This window comes from Perissodus microlepis, chromosome 5, assembly GCF_051167445.1.
Source record: "Perissodus microlepis isolate ML-2025 ecotype Zambia chromosome 5, ASM5116744v1, whole genome shotgun sequence".
In the NCBI taxonomy this organism is placed as follows: Eukaryota; Metazoa; Chordata; class Actinopteri; order Cichliformes; family Cichlidae; genus Perissodus; species Perissodus microlepis.
Genome location: NC_140465.1, coordinates 5040891 through 5055666, shown reverse-complemented (window position 1 = coordinate 5055666; position 14776 = coordinate 5040891). Strand labels below are relative to the sequence as shown.

The following is a 14776-nucleotide window of genomic DNA, read 5'->3' as shown; positions in this document are numbered from 1 at the left end:
AAAAAAGAGAAAGAGGAGAGAGTGAAGAGGAAGAGGGCGGTTAGCGAGGGAGACTGCGGGCGAGGAGAAGTAGGAGACAGTAGGTAGATATCGGAAGCTTAACACACACACACACAGACACACACACACACTCCTGCGACCTGCCACCTCCCCTTTTCCCCACATCTCTCTTTGTGTGTTCTTATCTTTTATTTTCTCTCTCAAACCAGGTGCAGCTTATCCAGCCTTCAGCACATCTTATCCCCCCCCCCCCCCCATTCTGCCTTATCTCACACACCGTCATCACAAACACACAACCTGACACATGAACACACACACACCCTCTCCTTCAACCTGCTCCCCCTGCCGTCCTCCTCTTTTCCATATCTCTGTCTTTTCCTCCTTCTCTCTCTCTCCTGCGCCGCTGGAGGCAGCCAGCAGGCCGTGACCTATCCTATCACCGCTCTGGAATCAGGCCCGACTCACACAGACACGGCATTGCAGACAGACAGGTAGGCGGACAGACAGGCAGCTAGAAACTCATCAACTCCAGATCTGTATCTTAACTCCAGTTTTAATCCGCCCGCAGCCAGCTACTGTAGCAGCCAAGAGGCGGAACGGGAAAATCCATACAGCTTAAAACTGTCCAAAATCTTTTTAAAGTCAAGTTTCTGTGAAGCAAATGAACCGTTTTTTAAAATCTGCTTTTTATTAATGTTATTGCTTCAAAATAAAACTGAAAAAGAAAAATAAAGGAAGTCTGATTATCAGCATCTTTGAAACTAAGAAGCTCTTTTTGTCTCCCCGTGTTCAGCACTGAGGCTGATGTGGAAGAACAGCGCGGGGTTTGGCGAGGGAAAGCCTTCAGAGTTGCTCTTCTCACGCTGTCGCAGTATATTTCACTGGTAAAACTCACAGCAAATCTTTGAACTTTCTTTTTTTCTTCTTCTTCTTTTGGAGTGCAAGTGTTGTAGCTGCTGGCTGTAGCAGAGGGAGAGAGGGGGGAGGGGGGGTGGCGTAGCTGCCTGAGCCGAGCTCTAGTCCTGATTTAGAATTAGATCTATTTCTGTTCACCCTCCAACCCCGCCGGGAAATATTTAAATCTGCCGTGGAATGTGTGTGTGTGTGTGTGTGTGTGACAGAGGGAGTGACAGAGGAGATTATTTCAACATATAAACTGGTTGTGTGAGAATATGCATTGAGCGCACAGCTTTGGCGGTGCGGTTGCCTACGAGCTGGTATGCCAATTAAGACGCCCAACTCAAATGAGACGGACTGAGAAAAGAGAGAGACACAGAGGAAGAGACGGAGCGATGTGAAAGTGTGAAAAAAGAAAAGAGAAAGAAAGAAGCACAGAGGAGAGGCTATCTGCAGGCTCCTTGTGATCTAGCAGGGAGCAGAACTCAAGCCGTGGTCAGTAATTCATAAGCAGAGCACGTACAGACTGAGCCGAGCTCACCCTCTGGCAGCGCACACGCTCGGATACACACACACACACACACACACACACACACACACACACACACACGCTCATAACACTCACAGTCACACCAGCAGCCTGGGACACAATCTCAGCTCCATATCCAACCCTGCTGCCATCCAAATGTCACCGGCAGAACCTCTGACCCCTGTTAACGCAAACACTCACTCACACACACAAACACAAATAGTTCAAATAATATGACATACACACACTTTACAAACTTCAATACACACAAAAACTGTGTTTTAAAAGAAAAAAGGTGAGTTTGTGAGATACGGAGACGGCGCACAAACACTCACCTCAGAGTGAAAGCTGGTGCTGGGCTGCGCTGCTGCGTAGAAAGACCGGCCGCACACACACCCCCGTCCTCATGCACGCACGTGTACGCAACACTCTCAGTGGCGAGGTGTGTGCGCGTTTGAGAGGACAATGAGCTTGGATGGAGCTGAGCAGCAGCAGGAGGAGGAGGAGAAAAGGGAGGCGGGAGATGTGTGGTTGGGCGGGAAGGTAAAGAGGAGAGAGAGTGAGAGAGAGAGAGAGAGAGAGAAAGTGAATAATGAAATACAACACAATTAAAAAAAGAAGAAGAAATGTGAAAAAGGTCGTCCCGAAGCAAAGTCCCTCTCGTTCCATCTGTGGCTTTGCGAGTGTGTAAAATGTGTTAAGGTAACTAACTCTGTGTGTGTGTGTGTGTGTGTGTGTGTGTGTGTGTGTGTGTGTGTGTGTGTGTGTGTGTGTGTGAGAGAGAGAGAGAGTGAGTGTAACGGCTGAGAGGTCTCCTATCCATCCCTGGAGACTTGGCGCCCTGCCTCAGAGCAGAGAGTGTGCTGAAAAGAGCTTCACATCTCTTCTAAGTGTTGATGTGTGTGTGTGTGTGTGTGTGTGTGTGTGTGCGTGCGTGCGTGTGTCCTCCACTCAGCCAGCTAGCCTGTAACTTCGCCAGCATCACAACACCTCTCATGTCTTCTTGTCTCAGAAGCCTCCTCTTCATCTTCTTCATCTCTGTCTCTCTCTCCCTCTCTGCAGGGAAATACCTCTGCCACTAACTCTTCAAAGGTCTCTCAGCCGCTCGAGCTCACTCTCTCTCTCTCTCTCTCTCTCTCTTAGTTTCTGCACTGTAAAAAAAATGCTTTTGATAAAATACTATTACAATAAATACTTTTTCCCCAAAGAAATGAGCTCACATCCATAACTTGAAGAGAAGAAATATATGTATGTGTGTGTATATATATATATATATATATATATATATATATATATATATATATATATGTATGTATGTGTATACATACACATACATACGTATGTATATATATATATATATATATATATATCTGTTTTCCTTATCCCAAAAAAACCTCAGCAGAGGATCCCCCCCCCCCCCAAAGAAAAAAAGAAAAAGCACAGAGTCATTTAGGCACATTACTTAGTCTATACTTGGCTTTGAGAGCACATTCAGAAGTTGGTAAATTCTTCAAAAAAAAAAAGAAAGAAACGATGAAAACTAGTCTTTTTAAAAAACGATAAAAAACGAGGGAGATCTTTGCAGCTCATATTCAAACTCTCTCTCTCTCACACACACACACACACACACACACACACACACACACACACACACACACACACACACACACACACACACAGCCTGAGCTGCAGGTGTATGTGTGTGTGAGTAATCGTGTTTTCATGTGTGTGTGTCTGTGTGTGAAGTGCCGTGCAGCCTCAATCCTCTGGCTCAGCCACAGAGAAGCCAATCTCCACATCCAATTATTTGCTTCTCAAAGGCAGACAGATGGAGAGAGCGAGGGAAAAAAACAGTGAGTGAGGTAGAGAGAGGCAGAGCTGGAGTTGTGGAGAGTGCAAGAGAGAGAGATGGGCTCTTTGAGGGTCTGCACGGGGGGGATTAATTAGAATGAAAAAGAAATGAGGGGTATAGAAAGTCTCGTCTTTGCCTGAGTCCGGAGAATAGTTTCACAATTAGCCAAAGTCCCAAACAGAGCCTGTGGACACAACTCAGCAGAGAGAAGGGAATAAAGAGAGAGAGGGAGAGAGGGAGAGAGATCAAAACCCAAAATGAAAAACGCCAAAAGGGACAGAAGAGCTGAAGTTGTTAGAGAAATGATTGGCAAAAGCATGTCATACATGGGTTGTTTTTTTTTGTTCTTTTCATTTCGTGTTGCCGTACCCTCCTGAGGCGAGCGCTGGCCGTCCCGTCTTCTCAGTCCTGTTATTCTTCTTCTTCTCCTTCTTTTTCTTCTCCCTCCTTCTGCCCTCCGCTGTCCGGGATATTCCATCAAAGAAGAGTGTGGCTCATAGCGGATGGAGGCATCGCTGTGCTCCGAGCACACTCCAGTCTTCACCGTCTTCTCCCTTTGACTCTTTTCACCGTTTTCTCCTTTCGCTCTCGTGTGCCGGAGCATTTTTCTTCCTTCCCGGCAGTGGTGACACACAGCGTGGGGGGGAGTTGAGAACAGTTGGGGGGGTGGAGAGCAAGACTAAGAGAGAACTAAAAAAAATAATAATAATAAAGACAAACTGAGGTTTAGAGGGTGGGAAAGAGCAAGTGTAGGTAGATGGAACAGTGAGCGGAGAATGACGAGAAGAGGCAGGTGGAATGGGTAGTGACACATCGCGGAGGTGTGCGTCTGCATGTGTGTGTGTCAGAGCATGGGGGCCGTCCTTCTAGCCAACACACTGCCAACGAGGAGGAGGAGGTGGTGGAGGAGGAGGAATAGCTGGATGGCTAGATAGATAGGTGGATGGAGGGATGGATAGAGGGAGTGATTCAGCAAGCATGCCACCTCCTCTCCTCCTCCTCTCCACACACACACACACACACACACACACACACACACACACACACACACACACACACACACACACACACAGTTAGTTCATTATCATTCACTGGATTTCACCATGACACACATGGCTAACCTACTCACGGAGACAGAGCCGAGCCCTGAACTGAATCCTAATGGATGGGAGGGAGGATGGGGGGGGGGTATCAGGCAAGCAGGTGTCCCCTTCACATCTATTGTTTCCAGTCAATGCTCTTGTCAGTGCGTGTGTGTGTCTATGTACGTACAACTACAAGCACTTTTTCTTGTCGAGAAGTAGCCGAAACAACGCACATGTGCATCTGTTTCAGCTAAGAGCTCCACGTCTATTTCGGGTTTCAAACTGCCGTCAGCCAAAACTTTTCAAGTTGAGATGAAGCAAAAAGTGTGACCAGAACTCTCTGTTTCCACCAAGAATTTCCCCTTACAGGATGTTAAGCGTCTCTGTGTTTGACAGCTCGCATCAGTTTTTCTCATATATCTAACAGGGTAGTTTTGTGAGGCTGAAATGACACAATTCAACGTGGAGTACATTATCTTGTCATACTGGATTCTTGCACTTTGGAAAGCAGTGACAAAACCATTTTGGGGAAATGTTGCACATGCTACATGTATTGTGATGATAAATTTAGAAATTGCCTAAATGTTCCAAACTAATAATTTCCACACAAGAGCGAGAGGTGAATAAAAAAGCAAAAGTGCAAAAACTGCCGCTCCTCTAATAGACATCCAACTTTACAGCATTAGCACGCAATCTTAATTAAACCATCACCAGTACTTGTTTATGATCTGCTAAAACAACTACTGATGATAATTAGTTACTTGCTCATTATCATCACTAAACTTCACCTCTCCACCAAGTTTGGTGCAATTTGAAGCATGCTAATAAAAACTGTCTCACCAAGAACATGGCTCGATGTGTGATACAAATTACGCAGTGGAACTCTATAATTTTATGAGTCTGTTAGTTAGCACTATTTAGCTTACATGTATTTTATGACTTCAGCTCGCTAATCAAACTACATAATAACATAATTTAATTAAAAAAACAAAAAAACATCACAGCTGCCAAAGCTTGCTGCATCCATGTGGTATATGTTATCCATTGCTTTAACATGCCCGAATTGCAGCATTTAATCACTTAAGTTGAAAGTAAATACTTACATACCATAAACCAGCAGCATGTACAGAAAATTAGCGGATGTAACCCCCCTTCATGTCTCTGCACTCTATAGAACTGTAAGCAATGCTTTAGCAAAACAAACAACAGAATACTATAAAAATACTTGACTACACATGCCATACACTACATATGCATACTTCTATACATACTTCAGAACTGTATTACTGGCAAACATTATATAAGATAATGAAATGAAAGTACTTGTCCTGCAGAAAAACGTTCCACATTGGTGTTATATGGTTTACTGTGTTACTGTATTCCTACAGTATTACTAGCATTACTATTGCTGAGCATTGAGCTTGTTTTAAATAATTCATATTCTGTTCAGTGCACAGTAATGCATCGCATTGTGCTCATCGCTTGAGCACTGTGTGACATAGCTGTCGATATCTATAGTGGGAAAAAAACTGAATGAAAAACGAAGGTGGTGTATTAGCAAGTTAATCTGAAATTCTACATAAAGTAATGAAATGCTGGGGGAACCTGCACCTATTCACCTGGTGGTGTTTTATTAAGCCAAACAGAGCATTAGTTCCTCTCGCCATCATCATAGTTTTCATTATAATGTTCTGAATGATTGATTCAAACTTTCTTACATGCTGGATATGTTGACCAAAGTGGTTAGTAAGAGAAAGCTCATCTTTTATCATGATAATAGAGTTTTCATCTACTTGCCAATTCCAGCTCTGTTTTGTCACTAAACACAGCTCAGATCAGTAGATGCAAAGCCAGCAGCAGTTGGCCCTGCATGCTAATCATCAGACCAGAGGTTTATCTCCAGTGCACAAGCCCAAACAAAGAACTGTAAGCTGCTGGCTCTCAGCTTGAGAAATTCCAGCCATCGTCAACCAGCCATGGACACTTTCATGAGAACGCCTACTCCATACTCTTACCACGCAGAAATAATTCTGTTTCTAGTAACAATAACCATCTGTGGTCACAAGATGGCAGTAATGCATGGATGCAAACAGCCATGAGAGAAATTTAATGACAGAATGCTATGTGTAGTGAAACAAGATTGTTTAATTTGGTATGCTTTAATTAATGTCTGCTTTTGATTTCACTAGACAAGCACTGCTTGCCTTGCATGCCCTGAAAGAACGCCACTGCCATAAACTAGTGGAGTGCGGATCAATACTAAATATAAATATAATACAAAATATCAATTACTCCGGTACCAGATATTTATGTTTTAGAATCGATTCTCATAAAAATATATATTTTGGTACTTTGTGGTAAATTTGTACTTTATGAGTAACAGGAACACAGTAGCTGTATTACAGGGATTGTCTAAATGATTAGTAAGGACTACTTCTTCTTCCGCCTGTCATAGTGATCTGCGAAATACAGCTATATAAATGTGTCACAGGTCACTTGTGCTCACTCACTCAGTTGATGAGTGGAGTCATGTGTGGAGCTATTTCAGCTCCACTAACAGCCGAGACGCGGTTTGTGACAAATGTAGCAAGACTGCAAACCTTGTCAAACAGAAACAAAAGTAAATTATAACACAGAATATGATGATGAGTTTATGATGAGGCAAACTGAAGAGGAGGAGAGGGACAGGTGCTGCTGGGGCGAGACAAACATAGCTCGCGGAGTGCTTTGGTGCTGCAGGCAGGCACTATCCAGGTACAAATGAAATGTGGAGCTGTTGGCTACGTGTAGCACTGGTGCTGAATTTTGAAAAGTGACTTATGTCTAGGTTTTTGTGTCTGTGCTTAAATGACGGGAATTCTTTGCATCTTTAAAAAGACAAAGTCTCATTTGTTGAAATTGTAGTGCATACTAATACAAAGTATCACTATCAGATCAGTATTGCCAATACCTGCCTGAATGTTACTTGGTATTATACATCACTACTGTTCCATAAACCATACTGAACTGAAGTAATCTGGGAAAGTACAGGAAATGATCGAATTTCGTCATAATATCATGTCTAATCTCTCTCTTTAAAATGCTAAAATGGTTAGTCTGTAAAAAGACAAACTTGTTGTTCAGTTGTCTAAACCGAATCCCTAGAAATCGAGCTGTCCTGTAACAGGTCTCACCTGATTATAAAACTACTTGATGTAACAACTGCAATAATTAATGCAATAATTTTGTCGAACCTCTTCACTCTAAGCTTTACAATCCATGCCTTGGCTGTTTGATTTAAAATCCGCTGTGTTTGTGTGCAGAGGCCAAATTAAGAAACAAAGAAGAAAGCAGATTATAAACAGAGCCAGCGGGAACAAAGAGAAACATGGACAAACCAGCAAGTTTAATTATGAATGAGGGTTTCTGTGTAACTGCACCGTGACATTGCTAAAGGTCAGAATAAGCTAAAAATGGTGTTCAGTTGTTGAACACCGGGAAAGAGGACTAATACTGTTTTCACACCACCAAACTGTGGTTGGTACAACTCTTCACTTATTTATGTTTGAAGCTCATGTTACATCGCTGTGAACAGTCAATTTACTGCATGGCTCTACTTTAATGACATTACATAGCTAGCAGGCAAGCACTAAATGAGTGGAATTAATTAATGTAGGTGTTAAATGTACACTAAAAGCATTTGTTAAGCGCCTATTAAATGTTGTAAGAATGATTAAGCTGCCATTAGTGACCACTTTGTGCCCAACAGCTCCAATGTCAGCCGACAGAAGCCGTGCTTTAGTTAACAGAAGAGCACGTTGGCCCAGTGCTGAAGATGTAGTCTACAGGTTTATAGGGAGTTGAAGTGTAGGGCAAGTCGTATTACGCGGGCTGTAGCAAAAGCCTATATGCCTAACCTTGAATTTACTGTTTATCAAGTAAGCTTGCTGTGTTTTTCATGTGGAGCCACACCAAATCCTGTGTGTTTGTGGTTTAATAGTCTCAGAGGGAGGCAGCTGCTGGGAACAACAAAGAAAAATGGAGTTCCTATTGAAGGTAGGCATTTTAACTTTGGTGATAAAAATTCTTTACTCTGCAGTAATCAGTAGGGGGGAAATTTGAATACAGGAGGGAATTCATCCCCAGTGCTGTCAATGGACAGCTCTACTGAAACGTTCAGTAGAAAGAACCTGAACTGCATTTTGTTCTAGCCGGCACGTTCTCATACCACATCAAGATATGATGCTGTTTTATCATATGCTGCCTTCACCTCTTCGTTTATTGACCAGCTGCAGCTATACTGGCCATCCAGAAATAATGGTCCTATTTTAGAGACAAAAAAAAAGTCTGCCTTAGGAGGCTGGATGGGATGTAATGGCAAATCTGGTCTTTAAGTGATGACGTATGAACCCTGCTTCTGGGTCCAAACTACTCTGCGTTTATTAAGGCTGTTGTGTTTTTAACATGTTTTAATGCTTTGTATTTTGTTCTTTTTAATCTCAACAAGCCCCTAAAAAAATCAGTGATCACTGTCAGCCTCTCTCGGTTTTTATTACCACTATTCATTTCATAGCTCAGTTTTTAAAACCTTAGGATGTAACTACAGCCCAGCCCATGCAGCAGTATATTAATGACTAACCTCGTATTGTGGATGGATTATCTCAGTTGTTCTCCTTTCATCAAGTGGAAAAAAGTTAGCGTTCATCCTCTAGCTTCACTGTGCTAATGTGTTTATATTATGCTAACATAGCTGTGTCACTAGCTAACACGTAGCACATCATTATATACAAGCTAGCCAAACTTCAGTAACCCTACAAACGTCAATGCTGTTTAGTTTTCTGTCTTCATTTATTTATGAAGTGATAGCAGAGCTGAATGTTTTAATTTTTTCAGAAATCCCTCAGTCAGAACATGATATATTATGTTTAGGTGGAAACTAGTGAGTTAACTTCCTGCTAACTTCTAACTACGTTAAATTTAATAAATTCTGTTTTCATGGATTCCTGGATGTTAAACTTAATTGTTACACCTGGTAAAGCAGCAACACTGATCGTTTTATTAAAGATGAAACAGTTTAGATAGTTTCTAGTGATGCCGCAGTGTTCGTTTGACTTTGGGACCTGAAGTGGAGTTTGGACCCAGAAATGACTAATGACGTCAGACTTAAAGACCGGATAGACACAGGTTTGTCGTGGTCTGTCTTCTTGACATCTTTGTGTTTTGCACCTACTTTTGTTTGGTTAGGTTAAGTGACTGAAAACTATTTGGTACTGAGCAGTAAAGGGTTGGTACTGACAAATCCATCTCACTGACGCCTTAATGTAGTGGGTTAGGATGCAGGCAACAAGCAAAAATGAACCAGACCAGAGACAAAACCCCACCGACTGGCACACGGCGACTGAGACTGGACTGGTTCCAGCATGCAGCACAGTGAAAACACAGAAACACAATCTTAAATCATCTTGACAGATTTGTGTCTCTCTTCTTTGTCCACGTCTGGCAAATGAAAATGAAGTAGAAAAGTAACTGTTTCTACATGCATCATTTCAAGAAGATGCATGCTATGCAGACGCACAAGTGTAGGTGATCTAGATGATCTAGAAATGGCAGCAGTGCTGAATCACACATGCTCTACAACATGACCTTGGATAAGCCAAAGTTAAGTCACGGAAAAATTTGTTTTTGTGTTTCCAAGAATACAAAACGGTGGTGCGGTGATTAGCACTGTTGCCTCACAGCACAAAGGTCCTGAGTTTGATTCCACCACCTGGCTTGTTTGCATGCTCTCCCCATAATTGTGTGGGTTCTCTCCGGGTACTCCGGCTCCCTCCCACAGTCCAAAGACATGCAGTTAGTGGGGTTAGGTTAAGTGGTAATTCTAAATTGCCCATAGACATTACATAGGTGCAAATGTGGGCGCCAATGGTCGTTTGTCTATGTGACTGGCGGCCTGTCCAGGGTGTACCCTGCCTCTCGCCCTATGATGGCTGGGATAGACTCCAGCCCCCTGCGACCCTGACAAGGATAAGTGGAATAGAATGGGTGGATAGTAAATGGACCCAGTTTATAAAAGCTCTACCACTTTAAATTAATAGCCAACAAGTAAAGTTGCTTCTACTGAGTGAAATACCCAAAGCATAAATGTTGTGATTGCAATAACAAACACTGTTCTGAACAAATTGCAAATGAAGCTACCACTTTAAAATAATGTCTTTGATTAATAATGATAATCAGTGATGATAATGATAATTCACTTGTTTTAATTTTGTTAGTGGCATGATTAATCACATTCAGTTTTATCAGCGAGTCATTACTGGACCCATTGCCATGGAATCTATTCCTTTGTTGATCACACCAGGGATTAATGAGTCGGGAAAAGACTAGTTAAAGATCCCAGATTCCTTTGTGAAGGCTTAATGGACTGGACACCTGCTTCATACAGGCTGACCCATGTTTTGAAGTCTGTCCATTGGAAAAAATGTTAAAGGAAACAAAAATAGGTTCCCTTTCTCCCTCAGCATCTGTGCTAGAGCTACGATTTTCTTATTAAACTGTCAGAAAGTGTGCAATGTATACACAATATATGTATTTTGCTTTTTTTGTTTTTACCATTTATCAGAGAAAAAAGTAGAAGACAAAACATTGCACTGAAATATTCCCTGTATATTTTTCAGAGCTTTTAGTCCATTAATGAGTGATAAGCTTGAATATGTTAAGCCACAGCCGTAGGTGTAGTCTTACATTAAAGGCTAAAGCTGAAATATCTCAACTCAGGACTAGCACACAAAAGGCTTTATATGAGCCATCTGAAAAAACAGCAACAAAAAAACCTGTTTGCACTTGTGTTCGTGGTAAGAGGTGCAATTTCATAACAAATACAAAAGTAAAACCACAGCTGCGCCACTCCAAGCAACTCAGCGCAAGCAGGATTGTTTTGAAGCCTCGAAATTACCGAACAGGTGCAAGAGTAAATAATCAGACTCCAACCAACAAATATGGCAGTAGTTCTAGTGCCACACTCTCTTTACCCAAGAGGAAAAAGCACCGTGGCATATAGGAAGGGATTTAATTTGTTTGTGGGAGCAGTGGCTGTGTTTAGAATGAATATGAGATGTGCTTGGTGAGTGACAGTATCCAGTATTAACAGAAACCCAAAGACCAAAAAACCATCAAAACATTCCTGACCCCATCATACGTACACCTAATCATATACAAGACTAACTGAAAAATCACAGGGAAATGCATATGTGGACATATAAATGGTATATGGACTGGTTTTTAAATCGTGTGTACTATGAATTACTGGTTCAAAGCTTCCTTTGTCTTGCGACCCCTCAGCCAATAAGATCCTCCAGTAGTTACAAAAATACTGACTGAATGATTCTGAAGTGATTTCTTTGCAATATTTGAAATGCACTTTGCATTTGTACATCTGCACTTGGAAAGGAAAAGCTCAACATTGGAACCTCTCATCCATTCCTTTCACCCGACTTATTTACTTGATTACTTTTGCCTAAATATTTCTGCCAGTTTCAAACACATCCACTGAAACTGACCAAGGCAGAGCAGCAGACAGGTGATTAGATATTTACTGAAGATTAGTGTCAAGTCCATTTCTAATCCCATTCAGCTGTTTGTTTTCAGAACCCCTTTAAACCCATTTAAAATTGCTCTTAGTTGCTTAAAGCAGAATATGGAGTCTTTGTAAGCCATTCATCTGTTAGATGCAGTCCATAGTAGAGTCAGGTAACTGTTCTGAGGCATGTCTATCTAAGGTGTGTAATACAGCTTTTGCCTTTTTTCAGTATTTACAATAATTATTTACAATAAGGTAGAGACCATACAATAATTTACTATAATTAATATACATTAACAGAAATATATAGAAACAAACTGTTTGGACAAGTAACCAGTGCAAATCTGTAACTCTCAATTTTTAAAGGAATAATCAGAAAAGTTTTAATAGAATAAAATACATCCATCTTTCTTTTCAGCGTGAGAGCTACAATAACTGCCTTTAAACATAATAGAATCGTGTCCAACAAGCTAACCTTCTGAATGGCACATTCTCTTCTAACATTTATTGTTACAGGTGTTAGAGTGTGAAAGTGTTAACATTTAATGATTATAAAAGTATTCCCAGTATGCCTTCAACCATTTTACATGAAAATGCTAATTACTACCATTGTTGGAGCAGTGCACTGTGCTCTGTTCCCACTGAACAGAATACAGATCATAATTTAGCAGCTCTAAAGACTGAAGCTAAAACCCTGCACTGTGTGAAGAGAGGCATGGGTGACAGTAGAGACAGACATCGAGTTCATCCTCTTTGGAGCATGAATCTGGTTTTACGCCATTATATTATGTAATTATTTTCACCCTCTGTCTGTTATAGGAATCGTCCACTGATGCTCTCACTGTTGGGATGGGAGAAAAGTGTGGCATGAATACCTGCCTTATTTAATATCCTAAAGCGTTGCTGTAGAAAATCATCTCATATTTGTCTCCACAGAGGCTGATCAACACTGCATCACATTCTGTGATCAAAGAACAATATGTGTCCAGTGTTTTTAAACTTGGACTCACTCTCTGTGAAATGCTGCCCTGGAAGCTTCTCTTTCTTCTTTTCTTAATAAGGCGTGGTGGGTGGCTTACTTTGTTCTCACGCTGGGTTCAAGTCTATGGGATGCCATTTTCAGTTAGTCATTTATTACGTAGGCTTTATCAACCCCCCCTGAGATTATAGCAGTTAGTAGGAGCTTCACAAATATGCCTCAGTTTTTCATGTAATACATTTCTGAAGCTTTTAGTTTTTTAGCAGATCATAGTGGAAGGCCTTTGAAAAGCACTTTTAATAAGTTTATCGCCTGTTTACTGAAACATGACACAAGAAGCAAGGCTAGCTTTTTTTCTTCTTTATAATCATCTTCTCTGCTCTCTATTTGTCTTACAGTTATCTTCTCTGCGTCCTCTCCTGACACGTCGAGCTGATATTCCCCACCAGGGTCGTTTGAGTCTGAACTCATCTGACCTAACAGAATCTGCAGCCCAGCTAAGGAAACAAGTCAGTCGCCTGCCTTAACTGCTGTCATCTTTCCTTATCTCGTGACACCTCAGTGACACCCAGAGTGGCACTCGGAGTCGCCTCCACCAACATCCACCTTTCAATCACACTTTCAATTGCAATTGCCTAATTCTGTGCTGGGATTTCAGTCCACGGCGAGAATATGAGATTTGTCAAGCACGAGCCCGGGGGAGAACCTGCATCGCATAACGCGTAGACATGCGCCATTTCCTCAGCATGTGAACTGCAATTCATTTTATAAATGTCAGATGAAGCCTGGCAAGCCATCCACCCACACACATACACACACACACACACACACACACAAATAGCATGATGGGTAATATTCTTATTAGAGATCATTTTGATTGGCTTCCGCTGCCCTTTTCATTGTGTGAGCGACAGTGAAGGGAGAGATGATGAAGTGTGTGCCTAATGTCTGTGTGTGTGCACTATGCATATATATATATATATATATGTGTGTGCATGTGTGTGTGTGTGTGTGTGTGTGTGTGTGCGCGTGTCCGTGTGTCGGATGTTGAGGGTTTGAGGGTTTATGTAAGCAGAGATTAAAAATGCAATAAACCTGCCACATGGAGAATGCTGCTGTCATGTCGTCAAAACCTGAGTTTTCTGTCATTCGTATCTACCTATTTCACACACACACACACACACACACACACACACACACACACACACACACACACACTTTTGATAAGAAAGGGGAGAGGATTACAGCTGGATATTGAGCATCTTAAGCCATCCTGACTCTCATGTCATTCTGCACCAGTGTGTGTGTGTGTGTGTGTGTGTCTGTGTGTCTGTGTGTGTGTGTGTGTGTGTCTGTGTGAGACAGACGAAGTAGAGTCACAGGGGCTCTTGAACAGGCAGCTTGCTTTCCCATTTCTTGCAGTGCCATAGCTTATTTCACGGCTCTTCGTCTGCTGTTTATATGAGAGCGTGTATGAGAGGCCTCCCAGTAAGAGTCATTTACCATGCTTTTGGTACCTGATTGTGTGTCTGTGTCTATATGTGTATGTCTGTGTGCATGCATGTGTTTGCACCATGGCCGAGGCCCTGATGGGTCCCTAGACACAGAGGATGAGTTAGCCTCTGCCCTGGTTTCCATGGCAGCTGCTAGCTTTATTAGACTCTCGCTTCAGCCCCCACAAACACACACCCACTTTCTCTCACACACACACACACACTTCATTGTACACTGACGGGGCTACACGGCCTCCCCGCCCTGAGGTGCTCACATTTTGGAGCAGTTAAGAAACTTGTCAGGAATGAGAGATGGGCGATGTGTGGCTAAATGAAGCGCAATGGAGAAAACGTCACGCGATTTCACACTTGAGTAGCCTCCGGCA

At 42.1% G+C, this 14776-nt stretch overlaps 1 protein-coding gene and 1 long non-coding RNA gene across 3 annotated transcripts in view; one reads left to right on the top strand and one right to left on the bottom strand.

Annotated features, from left to right (window-relative positions):
- The window catches only part of blacat1 (BLACAT1 overlapping LEMD1 locus), a 29836-nt gene extending 25633 nt beyond the window's left edge, over positions 1-4203 (bottom strand). Inside the window, exons 1-2 of one of the 2 annotated variants that reach the window (XM_084927471.1) lie at positions 3648-4144; positions 1762-1907 (exon numbers count right to left, since the gene is read on the bottom strand). The gene's annotated coding sequence lies outside the window, so the exon portion shown is untranslated. Of the gene's footprint in view, positions 1-1761; positions 1908-2810; positions 3463-3647 lie in introns of those variants that run through there. The other variant, XR_014800215.1, reaches the window with a different exon arrangement.
- Positions 125-13842, top strand: LOC146386428 (uncharacterized). The gene is made up of 3 exons (XR_014800216.1): positions 125-491; positions 794-884; positions 13296-13842. It is a non-coding gene; the product is annotated as an uncharacterized LOC146386428 (long non-coding RNA).
- The last annotated feature ends 934 nt before the right edge of the window (positions 13843-14776 follow it).